We start from the raw sequence: 17,943 nt of genomic DNA on the forward strand, positions 1-17,943 counted from the left end.
AATTTTGCTACAAGATCAGGGTGAGGTGATTATTTGTATAAACAAACAAAATCTTGAAAACTATCTATAGATATATCCCTTTGCTACTATATATAATTTAGCCATGTAGTAAGTAAAAAAAAATATATGATTTAATTATAAACAATTTGGGATAGTAAAGTACACAATCAATGGTTATGTGCCTTTTAACCATTATAAAAAGTCAATTACAACATTATTTCAACAATGATTTTCCTATTTTACGATATGATAGTTGGACCTATTTAAAATGTTTTTAATGTACAGGAAAAGTATCTGCTAGATGTTAGTAACACATTTTGTACCTTTGTATAGTGTTTTGCAAAAATTTGTGATGGTTGCATTGATAAATTGAATCTTGGAAGAAGATAAATCTTTACAAATTACTTTTGTAAATACAAATATTCTTCAACAAATCTTACAAAATAAAATGTCAGACATAAATAAAAGATCAAATGTTCATGATAAATGATATTCGGAATTGAAAGATTTTTTTTAAATTAACTTTTTCTGTGTGAACCAGTAATGAAAGATTTACAAATGTAATGAAAATAGAAAATTTGGTTATTATTGCCAACATCACTCTTCTCTTTTCTGCAAGTTCCAACTTTACTCCATTGTAATAGCAAAAAGTCCATGTTTTAATTGTTATTAATATATATTTCTAAATGATTTTAGTATTAACATAGACATATGTGCTGAAAATGAGAAATGCCTACAATCTAAACTGTTTAGCAAGGTTCGAAATCAATAATTGTTTATAAATTTGCTTTGTAAACTGATATATATATATATATATATATAATGTAAATAAATTTCAATCACGCACACTTTACTAAAGATATCCTTTACCAAAAGTTACAGTCAGAGAACATGTAAGAAGATCTAAATCACTGTATTATCATGTCAAATGGGTACAGTATGTTAATTAGTGAAATAGTAAAATGTCTTCCAAATGTTGAGTTTTCATGAATATCTGAGATTCAGAGTCACTAAATTAATTTGTGAAAGTTTTGCTAAGAACAGTTTCAGAACAAAATTTTGCTTTTATAAAATATAACTCCTATTTATTAAAATATCAATGCAAAACAATTTGAGATAATATACAAAACAAATATATATTTATATATGTTTCAACTACCTTTTTGTAAAAAATACAAAATCATTGTGTAAGGTATTTCCCTGTTGAAAATTAAAACTACTGTGTCTAAATCATGGAGTCCTGCAAACTAAAATATAGTCAGACAATCTCTATTAGCAATGGTTACATGTAATGTTCCTTGATTTAATTGAATATGATTCCTACATTGCGTATTATAAGTCCAGCAGCAAAATTATTACTGAAAATTGTATTCAAATAATGAAACCATTGTAGCTATGGATCCATTCAGTCTGTAATAGCCACAGGGAATGTTGTATTTCTTATTCATGAAATTATGAATAAAGGGTTACCTGTAAAGTGCTAGAGGGTCACGTGTCTGTCAACACCTTTTGTGTTACTAAAATTATTATTATTATGCAGACTCTATAATGCACCAAACTTAAGTAGATTTGTACAATTTCTAAGAGGTACACAGGCAATACAAACTAAGAACAAACTGATACAAAAGAGTTAAGAGGGCCATTGTCTCAACAATCCAAAGTGTTGGAGCATAACAAGGGAATGCTATAAGCCCATTCTTCTAGCAATGCCGGCCAAGCAGTTTCTTATTTAGAGCCAAGTAACCAATTCAGCCTTTTAACACTGATTCTAAACGCAAAGACATTATAGTATAATGTACAGTAGCAAAACACCAATGAATGTCTTTTTTTTTTCTTTTGGGATCACACACCAGCAGATGGTGCTGTGCAGCATCTTATCAACTACATATCAAGAAGGATATTATCAGCTCTTAAAAGTTTCTGTGCTGCAATTCTTGAGCTGAAACAAATGTTTGTTGAATTAAGTACTGATTTCCTTCAGTCTCGAGACTATTTTACAGGCTGTTTTTTCCGACTGTTTGCATATGCCAACATGTACCCCAACCACATCCAACCGTTAAGCCCTCCTACACTTGGTGTTTAACTGTTTGTATGTTCCTTAAAGATTTGCAACACGCCTTCCCATAGTTTAAAATGCTAGAGAGGACACAGAAGGGCTGAAAAAAATGTAAGTAAATCTGGATCCTTGCTACTTTGCGACAATAAATAATTTAGAGAATTTTCACCGCCCATTGCAAATATAACAAATCAAAGCTGAGTGAACACAGAAAACCAATAAAACTATCAACACTTCAGCTAAATAAACTGTTTGCATGATGTCTCTTGCCGTCTGATCAGATATAGCAGATAGGAAGGGGAAATATAGTGTTACAAGGAGTTAATCAAAGCATTGTAAGGAATAGATCATGTGTGCAGGACAATATGATTGTGTCCTTCTTCTATCTATACTTGAGAATTAGATTTCTGCTCAAATTAGATTCTTAAATTAGACCAAACACTTTAATCCTGAGTTGTTCAGTTTATGCTTTCAGTGGCAATGTGTATTATTGTAATGCATTTGGTAATGTTTTCACTTTAAATACAACAAGCCTATGTGAATCTAGAAACTGCTATGTGCATTGAGTTTTTTTAATTGCATATTTGGCTTAATTACAAGCAATCTGTATTAATGTAAAATAACATAAGCGCTACTGTAATGTATAATTGTGCTCTTAGCAATAAGCAGGTGAATAATTGTGTAATTGTGTCAAGCACTTTATTTTATATATTTGTTAAACCTCTTTTATACAATCTATAAAAGTTTTATTAATAGGGCTAATTTAAAACACTGTTTTCTTGTTACTTTGTTAAATACACAGCAACAATTTGCCAGACCCTAACTAATTTTTCCCAATATTGCATATATACAGAAAGATTTGAACTCCCTGTGTATTTAATATTCTGGCAATGTAGACTTTAAATGCTGATAATGTTTCACGTATTTTTAAAATAGGTGTGTCATTAGTTCTCATTAAGCAGTCAGATGTTTTGTGATAGATCTTAATTAAATGAGAAAGACTCTTGTTACAGAGCTGGGATGAAGGAGGAATTAACTTGTGCTTTCTTTTAAATTAAAGAACACAAGGAAACACAAAATAAACAAACAGCACAGTGCTATAGATAAACTATCATGTTTACACAGATGTGTTACATTTTACTACAAAAATATAAAAATAAAATGGCCATGCAGATTTTTTAATAGTAGAAACATGCCATTATAAGTATTCCGAAGTTAAATTACAGTCTGTGTCTTAGGCATCTGTTTTCAATTAGTTAATAGACAAGGAATACATTGGTACTCATGGAAAGAAAGGACATCAGCAATTTTAAGAATATTAAGAAACTTGTCATTTGTGTATTTGTAGATGAATTATATATATATATATATATATATATATATATATATGTGTGTGTGTGTGTTTTTGTGCAGATATATATTCATATATATACTTTATTTATATATATGCTGTATATATATTTATATATATATATATATATATATATATATATATACACACAAATATGTACACACATATACTTCATTATTATAATTTTTAATTCATGTAAATTATTAGGTGAAACTATTTTTTTTACAAACTTGTAATCTGTAAAAAAAAAAAATCTCCAATTAATAATATATGCCATACATTGTGCACCTAACAATAGACAATGGTTGAAAGAAAAAAAATATTTTGATGTAATATGTAATAACCTTGAACATTTAAATAATTTATTTAAAAACTAGGTTTACCTGTTTGCTTCTACATAACAAGAAATTTACTTTGATATTACATGGAAAGCCAACAGGAGATGTGGCTTCAGTTTTTATCCCCCACAGAAAAGTTATTTTACAAATGATGACTGTTAAAATCTTAGGTTGACAGTGTTAGATATTGGGAACGTTTGCAGACCAGTGTGATAAAAATAAACTTTTTGCAATACAGCTCTGTTCACTGACATGTTATTTTCACTAAATAAACTAGTACGTAATGTCATCATTAACAATATGGCGGCACTTTGGTCTTGTGAACTAAAATATGCGATGTACGATCTTGCCCATCACAGACTAACAATAATTTTGAGGTAGTTGTCTCTGTGATATATGTGAAACACTACAACATGTCATTAGCTGAATGTTGGTGGTTGAGAATGAACATTTAGATCATGTATTAGATGATATGTCCATGTTATGCCAGCCAAACACAAGAAAATCTAATATTCTCAAAAATGTTTTTCCTGACCTGTATTATATTTTTGTAAGTAATGAAAATACAAACGTGAAATTTACTTTTCTGTATTTCTAGAGGATCTCCTTTGCACAACTCTTATATACTGATAAATTTGATCTGTGAGTCACTTCTTTGTGGTTTCCAAATGCTCAGCTCCTATTACGTGTCCATTTTCTGGTGATACAGAGCAGGGCCAGGTTTTACCAGAGTTAACAATATAGTGAACACATGTCAAGCAATGTTAAAAAGATAAGAGACAAGTTTTGAGAAGTTTGCTGCATTAGTGGTGCATTATGGTTCATAAAGCTTTGACTTCAATGTATAATATATATATATATATATATATTTATATTATATAATCAATGTTGACTATGCTTTGTATGCATACAGTATGGGAATATGCAATAAAACATACTCATTTATAGAAAGCATGGAGGAAAACCATTTTGTATAGTTATAATACATCACATGGCATTCTAAATATACCTTGTTGATTAATACAAGTCACAGCTTTCAGTGTTATTTATTATACCTCTGTATTATTATAACATTTGTATTTGTCTATTTAAAATATTCTCTGCTAACTAGCCTAACATTCCCTAAATTCTAGAAATATCATCACTTTCTAGAAAAAGTCCAAATTAACAACAGAGGGTTATCGATTTTATTTAATCAAATAAAGTTGCTTAACCACTGACTGCATAAAACGGGGGTTGCTTTCACCGCATTGTAGAAATTAACCAATTTTGTCAGGCTAATTCCTTGCAAATAACAGTTGTCAGTTAATTCCTTTCCCTAACTTTTAAAAATGGAGGACAGCTTTATATATTCTGTGAGACTTGGATCAGTCATTGTGTAGGCTCCTTTGACAAAACCAGCTTGGATCTGCAGAAAATATTAATCAAGACGTTTTTCAATAAAACACTTTTAAGGTTTTCAGCAGTACTTTAATATGTCTAATTGAGTTGCTCATTAAACAAAAGATCATTAGCATTTACTTAGTTGACAGGATGAAAAACAAAGTAAAGGTTCAATTTAATAAAAATATAAATCATTGCAGAATTTGTTGAAGAAGCTTTTTTTTTGCATGCTGGAAAGAATGTAATAGAGAAATAATACATTAAACTACTGTAAACTAATACAATCTAAGAATATATTACTTAATGAAATGTAACAGATTGAAGAAAAAAGAAAAGAAAATTAAAAGAATAGGGATTTCCAATACAGAGAGCCTCACGTATAATAGCGAGAAGACACTGTAAGTCTATTTTCACACAGTCATGTAACATGCTGGCAAGCCTGCCTAGCCTATGTAACCTTCTCACATATGTCTTGTACACCTTCCCAATCATTCTGTCTATTTATAAATTAAGTGGATTACTTTTCTAGTACGATCCTTTCACAGCACTCCCTTGGATGCTCTATATTATTAGGTACAATAAGTTCAGCTTCACAAATCTGTTAATACATAATATAATCCTCTTATGTTTAAACCAGGTTAGAGGGAAGACATAAGATTTATATTTGATCATGCAGAAGTGCCCTTAATCAGATTTACTTATTTCTCTGCGTTAGTGTTTTTGCAATTATCATAATTGTTGTTCTAAATATGTTTGTCTTAATGTCTGACTTTGGGTGTAATCTTCCCTCTGCAAGCTGTCTTCATTACAACGACTGGAATTCCTGTACAAAAAGACCTAATGAATATTAACATGGCGTCTCTGATGCTTTTACAAGCAGCGAGCAGCTGAGCTGACTGTAACAGTTTACGCACACAGCCCTGTAGTGATGAAGGGACCCCTCTCACAGACACACAACTCAATAATCCCTTTCTCAGAAAGTCAAAATTCCCTGAGAGATAAGAAGAAAATCAAAGCTGCACATCAGACAGAAAATGACTGGTTCAGCCTCTCTATTAAAATGCAAAAGTTATGGATTTTTGTAAGGGTGATGGGAACCTTTGCTGTTCCATCGATTCCTTTTTTATAGTTTAGCACTTTCACTAATATCACCTTAAAAGTCCAAAGAAAAAAATTGAAATAAAAGAATAAAATGTTTCTTAAGTACTATTAATGGACATAAAGTAGTACACAATGGGGCATATGTATCAAAGCTTGATGTGAGATAAAATTGTGAAATATATATCACCAACCAATCAGCGCCAAACTATAATTTCTTAAACACAGCCTGCAAAATCTAAGTTAGAAGCTGATTGGTTGGTGATATATATCTCACAATTTTATTTCACATCAAGCTTTGATACATATGCCCTTATATATGTAATATTGTTTGTCTGTGTGTTTTCACAAATTATGTAGGATTCATTTGGATGAATGACATCATCTAGTGCCTCTACACAGTGTGCCAATGGCATTGTTCCTCTCTAACTTTGCCACAGTCCAATAACATGGGACTGTAGGGTGTTCAGAGATAGTGTGGTACAACTCAGATGGCAGTCACTCTTATGGTGCATACACACGGTCAGATTTTTCTTCAGTTCTGAACAATAACGATTTAAAAAATCATTCAATCGTTCATATCTGAAGGAAAATCAGACATATCTGACATGCCTGAACGATGAACGATGCGCGTTCCCGATGGTCAGATAACGATATCTGACATCTGATGGGTTTGCAGTCAGACTTGGATGATTGCATTCATTTTAATGCAGTCAAAAATCATTCACATCGTTCAAATCATTCAAATTGTTCAAATCTATGGTAAAATCATTCAAATCTTTCAAATCGTTCAATCGTTCATCTGACAGATCTGACAAATCTGACCGTGTGTATGCTCCTTTACAATGTATGTAAACAAATCTTGATCATCTGTGTATGTTTCCTAGGAGCTCATCTTCGGTTGTGGTCCTACAGGAGGCTGCAGATGTAGTGTACTTAAGACTCCTTGTGTATACCATCATTAGTATACTACTCCTTAATATACCATTATTGCAGTATTTCCATAATGATAATACAGTTATACAGTCATTAACACTGACTGGGGACCAGGTAAGCAGGCAAGCATACAGTAAGCAGGACAATTTGACTTATACTGCAGTGCTATCTTTGGCATTTTATGATGTTAGAATTAGAGATATGCGCAGACTCCATGTTTTGGTTTTGGTTCGAAATCATCATTGTGTTTCGATTTTGGCTTTGTCAAAACCACCCTCAAGTGTTTTGGGTTTGGTTTTGTTGAGTCTCTTTAAAAATTAATATAAACAGCTAAAATCATGTAACTTCTACCTATTTTTGTTTCTACAATAGTATTAACATCAATAACATAAATTTCCATTCAATTACAGTCAATTTTGACCACTGGCTAAAGTAAGCAACACAGCAGCAGCACAGACACATGGCAGTTTAAAAGAATATAGCACATCTAGGAAAAACAATTGTAAGTAAGTGCAGCTCACTTCATGTTCACTTCTAACAATCGTACACACTGGATTGCAGGTGCTAGCTAGTATCTGACAAACAAGCATACACAGTGACAAAGATGCCTGCAGTCCTTTACTCTACATACTTCTCACCAACTCTCTCTAATGGTGACAGGTATATAGTACTGCAGCATGAACTACAGCCCACACCCTCTCCATACACTCTGCTGTGTGAAATGGCACATGAAATAACGAGGGAGGGACTTATATGCAATCCAAAACACGTGAGAACTTGGCGATAAGGCCCGAGTCAGGACTTGGTTCTACTCGGAATCCCAAAGTTCGGTTGTGTTCGGATTTCAGAAAAACCAAACTGCTCATCTCTAGTTAAAATGAACTAAAGAAGACAATATATTTCAGATATTTGAATGAAAAGACATATTTTAAAGCTATTTTGTCAATCCCATCTCTAGATATCTCATAATTTGTGTCTTATAGCCAGATTTGTTTTGTGCCTTAAATGACAATCGTACAGTACATTCCCTATTGAACACTTCCACAGTGACTCAGATAACATTTCCGAGCATACTGTGACGTAACTACCAGCATACAAGTTCAGTTCCTTGTTTTTGGCGAACACACCAAAAAAACAGAGTGTATTAAAGAATGATGCATTTCCATATTTTTTACCTGTCATTTATCTCACATTACCTGCTCTTACTTTCTACTTATGTGTTTTTTTTTTAAATAAGTTAATTCCCTACCCTGACAGTATATTGTTTTCATCTTATAATTAAATAGATGTAACAGATACTTATTAGTATTTTAACATTGTTACTAAAATAGCAGATTAACTATGAACTGAAGTGAATATTTTGGGACTTGTTTAAAGCTGCGTATTTACTAGCAGATATTAATGAACGATTGCACGATTACAATGCCTCTCATTAATCGGGCATGAATCGGGCATGAAAATGTTGAAAACGACCAACGATGTGTGTTCTCGCTAGTCGATTTCGACATCAATCATCGCCTGAACATGCTGGTCAATCTGCCGATAATGACAGATTGACCATGTTCAGGGATGAGGGAGGGTGCCTACACTGAACGACATGTTGTTCAGTGTAGTCACTGCAGGGGATGAGGAACGACTGTACGGTTACAGTGTTGTAATCGTACTGTCGTTCCACTATCTTCTAGTGGATACACACCTTAAGACTGTTACAGAAATATGGCAGCATTCAGTTTGAAACGTCTGACAAATGTTGTAAAATACAGAGATGACAGTGCATGCTTACTGTACTTTACAATAAATTATTATCATAATTATATAAATAAATCATAATGTTATGTGTTTCATTTCAGCACTGTATTTAAAGTGCATTGGGAAAACAACTATTTAAAAAAAAGTAAACATAAAATAACAATGTGAATATATTTAACATCATGTATCTATTTATAAAAATAACAATATTTTTTTCAGAAAATGTTTAGAAACAAATTATTTTGAGGTAGTCTGGCATGGCATTAGGTTGTTAGTGTTTTTGCAGTAAATTGTCAGTATTTCTTATGCACTACAAAAAAAACTGTGTAGAAGTAACATGTTAATCTTTTAAAAAAATTGGTTGAACTCCAAGGTAGGAGTCAATATATAAAGGTGATTACAGTACTGTACGAGACATATCTGTATTATGTGGGGATGTTTGAACTCTGTGAGAATCTCTCAATAGTAATTATTATGCCAAGCGCCCCATTGGTACAATTACACTAAACCTCTAATTAACATCCACGAGATTAGATTCCCCACATGTTAAGTCTGTAGGAGCAAGGTTGAGTGAAGCATTTTAAACAGTTTCAAAACATTGTATTGTCTTCATTACAATCTTTATACTTCAGTAAAGATGGGTTTTGGATAAAATGCACTTAAAATAATCCAGCACTGTCACTAAATATAGGAGTGAGAAGGTAATTGTAGTGTCTTCATGAGATGAAGCTTGGTTATTTTTTTTAAAGGTGACATTAGACAGTAAACTTTGGAAGACTGTACATTTGACTAATCCCTTATGTAACATTAGTCCTTCTCAAAGTCAATTTATCAAGTGTATTTTTACACTTGTGGATGGTGTAAAGAGAGCAGTCCTGAAATCATCTTTCAAAGAGGTCCTCACAAAGATTCCGGGATATGCGTTCTAAAACACAGAGCTTGTAATAGATTCAGTTTACAGGCTAGGACATCATCAGAATTTTAGTCTGATGGAGGTAGTTTAGGAATAGTCTGTCTGAATTATAATAACAAAAGCAGAAGAAATGCTAACCTAATTATATTCTAATAATAAATAATAGTAACAACAGCAATAATAATAATATGAACAATATTATTATTAATAATAATAAATAATCATAATAAATAATTAATAATAATAAATAATAATAATAAAAATAATAATAATAATAATACAAGATGTGATTCTTCAAAGATTCACCATGACAGGAGTTGGACCTGTACCGAGCAAATGTTTCCCATGAGTAGAACTACATGTACAGATGTATTTCACTTTTTACCAGAGTGTACTAATCTAGTTGGAAATCTAAGATGCTGTTAAACCTATATGTTTCCCTTTGTTTTCCACTGAGGCTTTGACTGTGAGTAAGCTTAGTTACTGATACTGTGTATAGTGGAGGTTATTTATGGTGAGCAAGCATAGTACAGCCCAAGATCACAGAATTTGGCATCAGCACATAGAGAGCATACCGTAGGTTTAGCAAAGATAAAAAGTGACTATACAACTTTATCACTAACCCTTTTGAAAATTGTACACATCTATGCATTTTACAAGTGCATAACCTGGTGCTTTGGTACAAAACGACATCACCAATTCTAAAGAAATCAACCTTTGACCAAGCCTCTCTTTCCAACTTCTGCCCTATTTTTCTCCTCTGCTTAAGCAACCAACGACTACCTACATTCTCAATATCTCTCCTTTCAGTCTCTGCAATTGGGCTTCCACCAAGACTGTTATCACAAAATTGGCCAATTATCTACTTACTATACAGCAAAGTCTTAGTGCTTTATTTATCAAAAATGTATAAATTTTCAGTGTTTTTAGTTACAAGATTTAAAACAGTAAAACATTAAAAGCAAAAGCGAATTAGTTTTAATATTTTTGGCGCTTTAAGTTTTGTGGCACAAAAATGCAGAAAAACAAGGGTTTTGAAAACACCTCTTGACAAGTAAACCCCTAAGGGTCATTTCTTTATACTCGTGGACTTCTCCAATCACTTGAACACAGTTGATTACCCTCTTCTCCTGGACACCCTTCACACCATTGAACATTGGGACAGAGTTTTTTCTGGTTCACTTGTATATATCAAACTGCTCTTTTAATGTGTCTACATCTGGTACTTCATCACCTAAACTCCCACAATTAATTGGTATCCATCAATGCTCTTGACCCCTACTTTTCTCACTATACATCTCTTCTCTTGGGGAACAAATTCATTTATTTGGTCTTCAGTCTTACGTTTATGCTGAGGACACCAAATCTACTTCTTCCCCTGACCTTATCCACTGAAAAATTCCATTGAAATTGCACTCACAAAAGTAGTCAGTGATCTACTTACTGTACAAAATGTTAAAGGGCCATTTCTTCATACTCATCCTCCTGGACCTCACTGCTGTATTAACCTCCTATCTTGTCAAACTACACCTTTAGAGTGTCTACCTCTGGCATAACTTCCCTTCCTCACCCAAAATCATATTGATGACACCCAAATATACCTCTCCTCCTTTGTCCTCTTCCCTTCTGTACTTGCTGGACATGTCCAAATCATATTATGTAATTTTCTTACCCAAAGTGCAACCAAAACTTGTATCTACACTTCCATCCTCCTCCTCCTTGACTACTGCTACATCCTCCTTTCTGTCATTCCCAAGACACATCTATTCCCACTTCAATCCATTTTGATTGCCACAGAAAAGTTACTTATCTTCACATCTACCACAAAACTTTGCAAATCCCTACACTGGCTCCCATTGTCCTACAGATTACTCACACTGGCAGAATAAAACTCTCAACAGCACAACCTATACATCTCAAACCTCATCCCAAAATATTCTTCCTTTCACTGTCTGCTAAGCTCATTGCCTTCTCTATTGTAACCACCCTCACTTCCATGTATTATGTATCTTTATTTATTACCAGTTATTTTTATATATAAAAATTAAAATGTATATATACAGTGCATCCAGAAAGTATTCACAGTGCTTCACTTTTTTCACAATTTGTTATGTTATAGACTTATTCCAAAATGGAATAAATTAATTTTTGTCCTCAAAATTCTACACACAATACTCCATACACAATACTACGTGAAAAAAGTTTTTTGAGATTTTTGCAAATGTAAAAAAAAAAACTAAGAAATCACATGTACATAAGTAATCACAGCCTTTGCTATGAAGCTCAAAATTGAGCTCAGGTGCATACTGTTTCCACTGATCATCCTTGAGATGTTCATACAGCTTAATTGGAGTCTACCTGTGGTAAATTTAGTTGTTTGGACATGATTTTGAAAGGCACCAGAGTGGGTGCTACTATTAGCACTATTAGCCAGAGCAACTCTGGGGGCCCCACACCCAAACACTCACCCCAAAATAATTGTTGCTACCTAACAGTAGCACCCACTCTGGGTCATATAATTTCAAATTAATGTACTGCATGATAACAGAACATGTATAAGCCGAGAGCTGACTCACCTAGGAGGTACCACAGAAACCTCCAAATGGCCCTATACGGACCAACACATCCTCCCAATGCTGGCTCCCTTCATGCCTCACAGAACTGCAAACAAAAAGTATGGTGGTGGCTCACATCAGCTTAATGACATTGCACAGGTGCTTGTAAAGGGTGGGGTTTACACTGAACTACAGATAAAAAAAGGGATTTTCCCTCCAGCACACTGCAGCAATATCAACAAAAATACTTGAATCCCTAACATTATGGGGTTCACATCCGATGCGCAGGGATGCCCTAAAAAAGGCCCAGCCAGAGCTACTCTGGGGGCCCCAAACCCAAACACATCACCACTTAATTCACATAGATATTTTTTCATCACCTTTCTATTTGTTTGTCTATTATGTATGTAATTTTAACTGTTTCACATTATATTAACACTTATTGATTTATCTTTACACATCTATAATTTATACTTTACTATCACCTTTTTTCCAATTTTCATGTGATGCCCTGGTGATGGTCCTTGGCTGAACTCTTTTGGGGTTCCCGGCGCCTCGGACGTGAACCCCATAATGTTAGGGATGCCAGTAGCCTTGACGTTGGCCCGGCACTTATTCATATATTTGCAAATGTATGTAACCAATACCTCTGAATTTCTATTATTATGTAGGATTCAAGTATTTTTGTTGATATTGCTGCAGTGTGCTGGAGGGAAAATCCATTTTTTTCTGTATTTATATATATATATATGTAAACAGCAGCATATATATATGTATATATATATATATATATATATATATATATATAAAGACAATCCAGGAGGCAATCACATATAAACTGTCAACAATCCATCTGCAGTGCTCTCTGTTAGGAGCTCAGACTGAATCCCACAAACATAATACAGAATCGATGGCACTTGGATAAATAATGTTTCCAAACAAGCAGGTAAGTGTACCAACATTACACCTTTATTCTATCATCATAAGGGTTAAACGTACATATCAAAATATCACGTTATATTTCCACCACTGCATGTAATGCCAGCAGCTTCCGGGATCACGGTCGGGACACCCACTGATGATGTCGCAGACCCGCGCCCATTGCCGAGGCAACAAAGAAATAAAAAACATTTAAAAACAACTGTAACATGGATACATAACAGCCAATTAATAAACCCATGAGGCAGGCACATACATGAATCAAACTAAAGAGTTCTATCATATTAAGTGCCAAAACATACAAGTAAGCATAAACAGAACATGCATATTATTGCAGCTTAAAACAGAATCATGAAACAATGCCAGATAAATATCAAATCAGTAGTTTATAAGAAACAGTGTAGGCCAAGGTGATCATTTAACTCACGTTGGGTAAGTGTCTCCAATCTGTGGATCCATCTTGCCTCACATCTCAGTAACCTAATAGATCGATCACCCCATCTCAGTGATGCAGGGATGTGATCAATAATAATATACTGCAGTGAAGCCAAATTATGGCCAGCTCGTGCAAAGTGCCGGGCAACAGGCATTTCACTTTGGCTTGATGCAATGGCAGAGCTAATAGTGGAGTGGTGCAGAGCAATCTGCTCCCTCAGTGCCCTATCAGTCTTGCCTACGTACCCTTTACCACAAGGGCAAGTGATAAGATAGACTATGTACCTAGTGGTGAACGTCAGGCGATGTCTAATGGTATATATTTTCCCACTAAGTGGGTGGCAGAAACTTTCACCCACAGTAAGGTATCTGCAGGTGTGGCAATTGATAAATCGATAACAACCATTCGTGCTTGTTAGAAAATGATCGCCAGACATTTTCCCAATCCTGTCACATCTGTTTTCACAACCATGTTCCGTATATTACATCCACGGGAATAACATGGCATGAAACGAGTCTCTCTAAGATTAAGGTCCCTATCTGATGGTATAATGGGCCACAGATTTCTAGACACCTTTCAGATATCATTGCTTATAACATTGCAATGATTCACCAAGGACATCTTTTTATCACCTTTATCATTTTTAGATCTGCCAACCAATAATTGTTATCTGGGGACATATAATGCTTTAGTCTTAGCCTTAAGTAGTAACCTTAGATCATAACTTCGAGCAGTGAATTTTTCAATCATACGGTCAATATTCCTTTCAGCGACATGAATTCACTGCAAATCCTACCTGCCGAGATGAACTGAGAGTACGGAAGCCCAAATTTAAGTGATTTCTGATGAAAATTCCGTGTTAATACAACTCTCACTTAAAGTAAACTTGGCATCAAGAAAATTAACCGACACTGCGTCTATGACAAAACAGAATTTAGTCAGACTATCGGTGGCATTATGTCGATTAATAATGTCCTCAAACAATTTTTTAGTCCCAGTCCAAATTATAAAGAGATGTCCAATATATATCTGGCATAAAACTTGATCATGCAAGATATATCACGATACTTAAAGAATATCTCACTCTCAACAGAAAACATAAAGGCATTGGTGTTCGATGGGGCCACATTGGCCCCATCGCACAGCCAGAGGTCTGTAAATAAAATGTACTGTCATAAAGCCAACACCATCTCCAATAAATCACTTAACAGAGTTGTATCAGGTCCAGTATACCACTATTACCCAAAATCAATTCACAAGCTGCTTTGATCCCCTCGTGATTAGGAACTACAGTATATAAACTATTAATATCTACACTGCACAGAAAACTATCATGTGGAATATCATAGACCCTATTAAGTCGATTAAAAAAAGACATGGTGTTTAAAATATATTCTGGGTGTCCTATTACATAGGGCTGCAACAAAAAGTTGAGATAAATGGATATGGGCTGAAATAATGAAACCCTGGAGGAGATGATAGGTCTCCCTGGTGGAGGATTTAGCCCCTTGTGAATTTTTGGAAATGTATATAAGATGTCAATGGATGACCCACAATAAGCATATCATATAATTTCTGAGATATCAATTTATCATCAACTGCCTGGGTTAATCTATTCTCCACGTCACTACTAAAGTGGCACATAGGATTATTAGGCAACAGCCTGTACACTTTGTCATCCTGTAATTGACATTCAATTTCTGCCTTATACTCAGTCAAATCTTGAATCACAATCGCCTCGGACTGGGATTAAAAAACAGTTTGAGGACTTTATTAATTGACATAATGCCACAGATAGTCCGATTAAGTTCTCTTTTGTCATAGATACAGTGTTGGTTAAGTGAGGGTATTATTAACATGTCATTATACACCAAACCTACTGATAGAAACTTGCTGTTGCGTGCACAAAGTTTTCATCATAAAACACTTAAATTTGGGCTTCCGTACTCTCAGTTCATCCGGGCAGTTAGGATTTGCAGTGACATTCATGTTGCTGAAAGGAATATTGTGAGGCAAGATGGATCCACACATTAGGGACACTTAGCACATGTTGGTTAAATGATCATCTTGGCCTACAGTGTTTCTTATAATCTACTGATTGAATATTTATCTGGCATTGTTTCATGATTCTATTTTAAGCTGCAATAATGTGCATGTTCTATTTATGTTTACTTGTATGTTTTTACACTTAATATGATATAATTCTTTAGTGTGATTCATGTACATGCCTGTTTCATAGGTTTATGAAGTGGCTGTTATGTATCCATGTTACAGTTGTTTTTAAATGTTTTGTATTTCTATGCTGCCTCAGGATCGGGCGCGGGTCTGTGACATCATCAGTGGGTGTCCTGACCATGCTACCGGAAGCTGCTGGCGTTACATGCAGTGGTGGGAATATAAGGTGAGATTTTGATATGTATGTTTATCCCTTATAACAATGGAATAAAGTTGCCATCGACACGTTGGTACACTTACTTGCTTGTTTGGAAACATTATTCTTCTGAGTGCCGCCGATACTGTGCTCTCTCTCTCTCTCTCTCTCTCTCTCTCTATATATATATATATATATATATATATATATAATCCTCCACGTGTGGCACTCAGTGGACTTAAAAAAGAATTTACACAGCTGCCATGGCTTGCAACGTTTCGGACTTTAATAGCCTATCTTCAGGCTTCAGACATTATAACATACATACAAAACACATACCTTATATACCCATTGCTGCTCCACATGCCGCCGGATCTTGCCTGGTCCCTTCCGCTGTACATGTCCAACTTCTGGTTTCCTCTCGTAACGCTCCCTGGCCATGTGAGCGTCCTGGTAACCATGGAGACCCGTCGGCTGGGAACAAGCAGTAATACCCCGTTGTAGTGCAGAATATAAAATATATATAAAACATACTAAGTGAACATATTAAAAATACAATCCTGCATATAAGGAATAATTTTAGCTCCTGTCTTGTATATCCTTGTATATACACTAAATAATTTGCCTTCATTATCAATCTAATAGGCTAGAGAAAATGACATCAATCCTTCCATCACTTATATATTCTAAAAAATTAGATTCAAACCCCTTCCTTCTTATAGGAATACATTCAAATTCAATTGATCATTTAATCCCCTAGGCTTAACTGTATCCAAAATATGGATCCATTTGGCTTCAAAACACAACAGTTTTTTGTGTCTTTCCCCACGTCTTCCGTCATCTGGGATTTGATCAATAATCATATGTCTAAAATTCGACAAATTGTGTTTGGCTTCCAAAAAATGTTTAGCGATTGGTTGTTCCGAACCCTTACCACCAATAGCAGATCTAATTGCTGATCTGTGGAGAGCCATGCGCTCTTTGAACGAGCGCATGGTCTTCCCCACATAGCATAGACCACACGGACATTTTACCAAATAAACAACATACGTGCTGGAGCAGGTGAGTCTATATCTAATTTCATATTTTCGCCCACTGTAAGGGTGATAAAAATATTTGCCTGTAATCATATGGCTGCAGGTTACACAACGCGTGCATTTGTAACAGCCATTGTTACTTATAAATTTTTTGCTCCTTATATCTCATAGCCAACGTAACATCTGTATGGACTATCCAGTTCTTAATATTCTTGCCTCTCTTGAAACAGGGCCTTATTCTAGTATGTTTAAGGCTGGGGAGTTCTTTATCTTTTTGTACAATGGGCCATAACTTTCTGCTATTTGTATAAATATTCTTATTTGCCGTCGTGTACGTATGCAGCCAATTCAGGGTGTCAGGTGACTCTTTTTTTAAAGTATTGTTGAGAGCTTCAGTTCTAGAAATCAAATCCACTCTCTTCCGTGCCTGTTTCAGAACTTCTTCTGAGTAGCCTCTATCTCTAAATTTATTCATCATAAGATCCAGATCTCTTATCAAACTTTCAGGATCACTATTAATTCTTTTAATTCTAAGCAACTGTGAAAATGGTAACCCTGTTATAGTTGCCTTAGGATGGAAGCTATCCGCACGGAGGAGCGTATTCCTATCTGTTGACTTAGAATATAGACTCGTGCAGATTTTATTATTTTTGATTGAAATAGTCACATCCAAAAATGGAATCTCCTCTAAGCTGATCTGATATGTAAATTTTATAGGATGGTCCTGTCTGTTGATATCTTCCACTAGTTCCACAAATTCATTATGACTACCTCTCCACAA

The 17,943-nt window shown here is 34.5% G+C and overlaps 1 long non-coding RNA gene across 1 annotated transcript in view; it reads left to right on the forward strand.

The window, feature by feature from the left end:
- Positions 1-2,122: 2,122 nt before the first annotated feature.
- The window catches only part of LOC148524515 (uncharacterized), a 28,525-nt gene continuing 12,704 nt past the window's right edge, over positions 2,123-17,943 (forward strand). Inside the window, exon 1 of the long non-coding RNA XR_015878364.1 lies at positions 2,123-2,167. This is a non-coding gene — a long non-coding RNA (uncharacterized LOC148524515). The remainder of the gene's footprint in view (positions 2,168-17,943) is intronic.

Source organism: Taudactylus pleione, unplaced genomic scaffold, assembly GCF_031769625.1.
Source record: "Taudactylus pleione unplaced genomic scaffold, aTauple2 ptg000117l, whole genome shotgun sequence".
NCBI lineage: Eukaryota > Metazoa > Chordata > Amphibia > Anura > Myobatrachidae > Taudactylus > Taudactylus pleione.